The sequence below is a fragment of the Humulus lupulus genome, chromosome 2, assembly GCF_963169125.1.
Source record: "Humulus lupulus chromosome 2, drHumLupu1.1, whole genome shotgun sequence".
NCBI lineage: Eukaryota > Viridiplantae > Streptophyta > Magnoliopsida > Rosales > Cannabaceae > Humulus > Humulus lupulus.
Window position 1 is genome coordinate 234,245,602 of NC_084794.1, and position 7,333 is coordinate 234,252,934.

The 7,333-nt window shown below is 36.3% G+C and overlaps 1 long non-coding RNA gene across 2 annotated transcripts; it reads right to left on the reverse strand.

The window, feature by feature from the left end:
* Positions 1 to 3,414: 3,414 nt before the first annotated feature.
* Positions 3,415 to 5,344, reverse strand: LOC133816584 (uncharacterized). Of its 2 annotated transcripts, XR_009885349.1 has the most exons (6): positions 5,257 to 5,344; positions 5,104 to 5,166; positions 4,793 to 5,026; positions 4,636 to 4,699; positions 4,266 to 4,564; positions 3,415 to 3,648 (listed from the first exon to the last, which is right to left on the reverse strand). It is a non-coding gene; the product is annotated as an uncharacterized LOC133816584 (long non-coding RNA). The 2 variants fall into 2 exon arrangements; XR_009885348.1 differs by lacking the exon at positions 3,415 to 3,648 and having other exon boundaries at positions 4,258 to 4,564.
* Between the last annotated feature and the right edge of the window lie 1,989 nt (positions 5,345 to 7,333).

The following is a 7,333-nucleotide window of genomic DNA, read 5'->3' on the forward strand; positions in this document are numbered from 1 at the left end:
GTTATTGTACGAAAACTCAATCGAAGGGAGATACTTACTCCTAGATCCCCCAAAATCCAACACACAGGCTCGTAACATATCCTCCAATATCTGAATCGTCCTCTCAGACTGTCCATCCATTTGAGGATGATAAGTGGTACTAAACCGCAAATGTGTGCCCATAGCCTTTTGTAGGCTCTCCCAAAACTTGGAGGTGAAGGTGGGGTCCTTGTCAAATACTATCGACCTTAGAGCTCCATGTAGTTGCACAATTTCCTTTACATACAATTCAACATACTGCTCCATAGTATAAGTCGTCCTCACAGGCAAAAAGTGGGCAGATTTGGTGTACCTGTCCATAATCACCCACACTGAATCATGTTGCCCCACGGTCTTCGGAAATCCAACCATGAAGTCCATGGTGATATCCTCCCATTTCCACTCCGGAATCCCTAGAGGCTGCAACAACCCTGCTGGCCTTTGATGTTCAGCCTTTACCTGATGACAAGTGAAACACTTGGCCACATAATCTACCACATCCCTCCTCATTCTCGGCCACCAATACAAAGTTCTCATATCTTGGTACATCTTCGTCGTACCCAGATGCAAAGAATAGGGAGTGGTGTGAGACTCATCCAGTATCTCTCGCCGAATACCTGAATCCATCGGAACACAAATCCGACCCTTGTACTTTAGTAGTCTCATCTCTGAAATAGAGAAGTCTTTAGCTGCTCTAGCTAAGACGCTCTCTTTGTGCTCTCTCAACTGGGAATCCTCCCCCTGTGCCTACTTGATCCTCTCAAGGAGTGTAGACTGAAGAGTGATATTGGCTAACTGACCAACCACCAACTCTATACCCACTCTAGTCATCTCCTCAGCTAACTTATTTGATATCTGCCTCGAACTGAACAACTGTCTTGGGCCTTTTCGACTCAACGCGTCAGCCACTACATTGGCCTACCCAAGATGATACAGAATGTCACAATCATAGTCCTTTACCAATTCTAGCTAGCGTCTCTGGCGTATATTCAGATCCTTCTGAGTAAAGAAGTACTTCAAACTCTTATGGTTAGTGTTTATTTCACACTTCTCGCCATATAGATAATGTCTCCAAAACTTAAGTGCAAATACCATTGCTGCTAATTCCAAATCATGTGTAGGATATCTTTGCTCATACTCCATCAGTTGTCTCGACACGTAGGCTATTACCTTTCCAGCCTGCATCAGTACACACCCTAAACCTTGTTTAGAAGCATCACAATAAACTACAAACTTCTCATTGTCTGATGGCAGACTCAATACTGGAGCGTTCATCAGTCACCGCTTCAATTCCTTGAAAATGTTCTCACACCTATCTGTCCATACATACTTAGTCTTCTTACGCGTCAATTCGGTCAATGGTGTGGCTATTCTAGAGAATCCCTCGACTAACCACTGATAGTACCCTGCCAATCCCAAAAAGCTCCTAACTTTTGGTACACTGATCGGCTTAGGCCAATCTCTCACTACCTCAATATTGCTTGGGCCAACCAGGAGCCCCTCCTTACTGAAAATATTACCCAAAAATGTTACTTGCGGTAGCCAAAACTCACACTTGCTGAACATAGCATATAACCTACGCTCCCTCAACCGTTGTAACACCAGGCATAAATGCTGCTCGTGTTCCATCTCTGACTGAGAGTGCACCAGTATGTTGTCAATGAACACAATCACAAACTCTTCCAAATAGTCCTTGAAGACCCTATTCATCAAGTCCATGAAGGCTGCTGGGGCATTGGTTAATCAAAAGGACATAACTAGGAATTCATAGTGTCCATACCTCGTGCAAAAAGTGGTCTTTGGTATGTCGTCCTCTTTAATTTTTAACTGGTGGTAGCCTGACCGAAGGTCAATCTTGAAGAACACTGCCTTCCCTTGTAGCTGGTCAAACAAGTCATCAATCCTAGGTAGTGGGTACTTGTTCTTAATGGTTAACTTGTTCAGTTCTCTATAGTCGATACACATCCTTAAGGATCCATCCTTCTTCTTGACGAACAACACTGGAGCACCCCATGGTGAGAAACTCAGTCTAATGAATCCCAATTCCAGTAACTCTTGCAACTAAATCTTCAGTTCCTTCAACTCTGCCAAAGCCATTCTATAAGGTGTCCAAGATACTGGCTCTGCCCTTGGCGCCAATTCTATGACAAAATCCATCTCCCGATGTGGTGGCAACCCTGGAAAGTCTGCAGGGAAAATCTCTGGAAACTCACATACAAGTCTGGTCTCACTCGGCCCAATTGACACAACTACAGAAGTATCCACAATGTTTGCTAGGAATCCTATGCAACCATCCTACATCAGGTCTCTAACCTTCAGTGCCGAAATTATAGGTACTCGCGGACCACTCACTATCCCCACGAATACTAAGGGTACCTCTCGTTCTGGCTTAACGGTCACCATTTTGCACTTGCAGTCAATCGTTTCCCCATACTTCAATAATTAATCCATCCCTAGGATCATATTAAAGTCATCCATTGCCAACTTAATCAGATCCACAGACAACTCCCTACTGTCTATCTCTACTGACAATGCTCTAACCCATCTCTTAGAGACTACCAGTTCCCCAGTTGGCAACAAAGTCCGAAATCCCTTAGCATACAAATCACTAGGTCTACGCAACTGATCTATCACTCTAGTAGAAACAAATGAATGAGTAGCTCCCGAATCAATCAATGCAGTAAAAGAAGAACCAACACTAGAAATCTGACTTGTCACGATCGAGGGGCTAGCCTCAGCCTCAGTCTGGGTCAAGGTAAATACTCTAGCAAGAGTGAGATTGTCGATCTGTCACTACAAGAAAAAATGCTTTTAATAACACCGAAAATGTGTTATCAAAACATACGATAACACTTTCTGATGTGTTAAGACCGACTATGTTATCGTAGGTTAGGGTACTTTACATAACACTTTATCAGTGTTATACAGATGTGTTATTGTACTGTCAACGATAACACACTTTCTGTGTTATTTTAATATATAGATAAGTGTTTAATTATGTTATTTATAGTCGATTATATAACACATTTCAATACTTATAAATTTGTGTTATACTACACTTTAGTATAACACTTTTTTTGTGTTATACTACACTTTAGTATAACACTTTTTCTCTGTTATACTACACTTTAGTATAACACATTATTTGTGTTATATAATGAAGTATGCATAACAAAATTCTTTACTTATAAAAAGTGTTATTGTAATAGATATTATAACACATTTTTTGTATTATTTTAATATTTAGATAAGTTTAAATTCTCATTATATATTCATTTATATAACACTAATTTATTCTATTATATTTTTATTTTTTATTTATATAATTAAAATTAGCTTTCTAATATATACTAACATCATCAAATAAACTTGATTTTCAAATAACAAAAAGTAAAAACATTCAACATTGTATTAACAATCCACAAATTAGTTTAAAATATTCAACACTATCATCAACAACAAAATGTTCTTTAAGTATTTAAGTATTCTTAAATATTCAACATATTGAAAAGTTACTATAACAAGAAACTTGGAGAGTATTGTCTACTATAACATCCTCTAACTCTCACTCTTGCTTTGGCTCGTTCTCTCCATTTCCCATTCCAACTGTTTCATATAGCTTCACAGTTTCTGCATAGGAAATAAGCAGCCACAAAAGTCTTTTTTAAAAAATACTTCAAGAAACTATGCTAAAAAAAACAAAAAAGTTATGCAAAATAATACAACTTCACATATATTCTTGATGAAAAACCCACCAATTATTCTAATGGCTGAACTCCAAAACTATGGTAATGATTCAACAGCCCTAGATAGAGTATCTTGTAATTTACAATCTGAAGTGCAGCTTTACCCTTTTGATACTCAAAACAGAAGCTACAACAAAAGAGCTCCATACCATTTCATTCATGACAGAATCTGAGACAAATTCAACATTTTAACTTCAGTTTTTTAAATAATAATCATTTGAAAAGATGAACTTATCATATATACATAAAGCATGACAGAATAAGAAACTATTATGCAGGCACCACATCATATATCTGAAACAATTGTTGCTTTAGGCCTTTTCCAAAATATGAAAGGCAATATTTGAACAACTATTAGTATGCTGGAAAAACAAGTTAACAAGAAAAAATGTGCTAAACTAAAAAAAATCACTATTCCCAGGTCAATCATAACAAAACACTCAACATGCTATCAAAATTTAATGATCCAACTGTATCTTCAAAACCATTGATGTAACATACCTAACTTAGATCCTTAGAAAGATAAACATCAATTTGTTGTTTCTTTTTAGCTAGTTGAATCTCAACATATGGCTGGCATTTTGTTTTTGGAGGGGTTTCATAATATTTAGATCCAGAAGGAAAAAAAATATACTAGTTCCAATCAGTTGATCATGTTTCAACTAGTGAAAAACTGATGTTATACTATGACTAACCTGCCCTGCTCCCTTAGCAACACAGACCACTGCTAATCCTTTTTTCTCAATGAGGTATTTCAGATGCCGCAAAACACCATGAGGACCATGTAAATGGAAAGGTGCCTTAAATGTATAAACCAGTATCAGTATAGAATCTCAAAAATAACTAACCAATTAGTAAGTCGCAAAAATACCGGCATCAGCAGGGAAATTGTTCTCATCAAACAAGACATGGTAGTGAGTAGGTCGACTGGTTCCCTGCAAGAGTATATATTACAAGACATAACTTTCATTAATACTCTATATTAATTAACAAAGACATTAAACATGACCAAAGCAAAAAAATTGAACCTGAATTCCAGCATGACTGTTAAGGTAGAAGTCAAACTCAGTTGGGTGGCAGATTTGGGTATCAACAACAATGCATATATGTAATGTTAAATCAATTACATGTTTTTGTGAAATGATTGATATCTGCTCTAAAGGCTATTCCTCAATCATTTAGTGATAATAGTACATACCTTTCTTATAGCATCTACCTCGTGAAGCATCACTTGACTGAACTGTCCGTCACTAACACCATCTCTGCCAAAGACCACAAAACAGAGTTAATTAAGCAGTAATGACAAAAGACCAAATATTTACTATGTCTGCTAAATAACCTGTAGAATATAATCCGGTGAGGTTTGGCTCTAGTAGATCTTCTGAAAGCAATTAAATGTTCCCTAGTTGGAGGAAAATAAAAAGAAAGAGTTAGAATAACATAATGGAGAAGATTCTGAAAAGTTGAGTAGAATGTACACATGGTTACTCACCTTATCATTCCTCCTTACACATGGTTACGACTGCTATTGAAGGGCCAGAATCCTCTCCGGGCTGTGGATGTGTTACATCAGCACCAAAAATACAATCAGACACAAAAGGGATTTTCCTATGGATAGCATCACTTAACACTGTATTCCAGCCGCCAACCTATATAATATAAATAGGTACAAAGAAATAAACAACAAAGCAACACCAGCTCCAACAACAAATAATAAATCAAAGTAGAATTTAGGTAAATGAACCTTGTTATTAATATTCAGGGATAGATTCTCCAAAAACTGTCTGTTGAGCTTCACTGCCCGTTTAGGCTCACAACATTGTGAAACAATTCCAAGCTCAGTTTCACAAATTCGTTTAATCATCCTTGGAACAGGCATGTAATGTTTTTTAGCTAACACAAAATGTTATAATGGCATTTCAAACTTCATAGTTACAAGTCTTAGTTCCAATTGAAAGAGTAGAACTCACTCGTCAAACACAAAAGCAAGCACATATTAGAAAAATACCACTGGTGGAGGCAAAACTCGAGCATCAACCATTGTCAAATTTTTTGCAACACTAATTCCAAAATCCTGGACAAGTTTATGATCACTGTATTTGTTATGCTTAACAATTCGCCAAATGCTTTCTTCCCTGTCGTTTGGTCTTTGACAGGTTGCCCTCAATAGATTGGTTACTTGCCTTTCATTGAGTATCTTTGCCCCTCAACAATTGTACAAACCTATAACAGATACAACATTTAGAAATATAATCATGAAAATAGCTGTTGTCCAATAAAACTTAGCACGCAAAAAAAAAATGTTATTGAAACTATGATGGGAACCTCCATGGGTAAGTAAATAGGCTTTGCTGCATTTCCTGCTTGCAAATCAGGCCATGTCACATATCTGAGTTTGATTTTGTACTTTTCTTGAAAGTAAGCAGCAACTAAAATCTGTGTCATCTTATCATCAAGAGTAAGCCTAAAATAAAATATAAACATGTTAGTAAAACAATTTGAAAGTAAAAGTAAAGAAGTTTAAATACCACCAAGAAAAATCTTCCCAAATTATTAAAATCAAATAGCAGCACATAGCACATACCAACGTGGAATAGTTAAGGTCATGACATATGCACACTCACATTAATTTGTTCAGTGGCTCTGTCGATATCCCAGTAATCTTATAAGTCCTTATATTCTGCAAATGATTGCATGCTACTTTAACCTCTTTCAAATTTTTCTTTAGCTGCAGTTGTAAAAATAGATATAAATTTCTTTTAATAATGTTAATAATAGATAAGAAAATCACAGAATACTAATCGAATGGTTAAGCATAAATATTCATAGAAGTGATCTAACCTTCTCAGTAGATCCAAACTGTACTAGTCCTCGTGGTTCAACCAGTACTACCACAATGGTCTACAAAGTGAGTTTGATTGTTAATAATTCTGAGTTGTGAGCTAGAATTGAACAACTTTGACAACATATGAGAAGAAACCATAAAATTTATAACACAAGTTTCTACCATACTAATCTCAATTAAAGTACTCAAAAAGAAAAAAATTGTACCTTTATTCCAGAGGAAAACTGATAGCAAACCTCAGAATCATCCTGTAGAGTGAAAGAAAATTCACAAAATAAGCAAACATAACAAGAATTCTAACTTCAAAAAATACAACATATGTATGTGATTTCAACTCTAAAAACTGAAAAAGAAAGAAGAAATACCTGAAATGTGTGTTTATTTTCAGTAGATCTGAAAGAATTCCATTCCCCACTTGGCCCATCAGTTTGAATCCATCGGTACTTCCCATTTAAAGCAGTTTGACCAATAATTATACATTGACACATATACAAACAACAAAAATTAGCCCTCTATTTTCCTCTAATCAACTTTATTATTTTTTAGAGAAAAGAAACAAATATTTTCTCTAATGCATTTGACACATTTATAAAGAAAAAAACAAATGTTTAGGGGCATACCCTTCTCCAAGAACATGGACTTTTAATAGCATATTTTCAATGACAGCTCCAACTGGGTCCTCAAAGTAGGCATCTTCAAGAGACAACAGCCTGAGACCATTCCA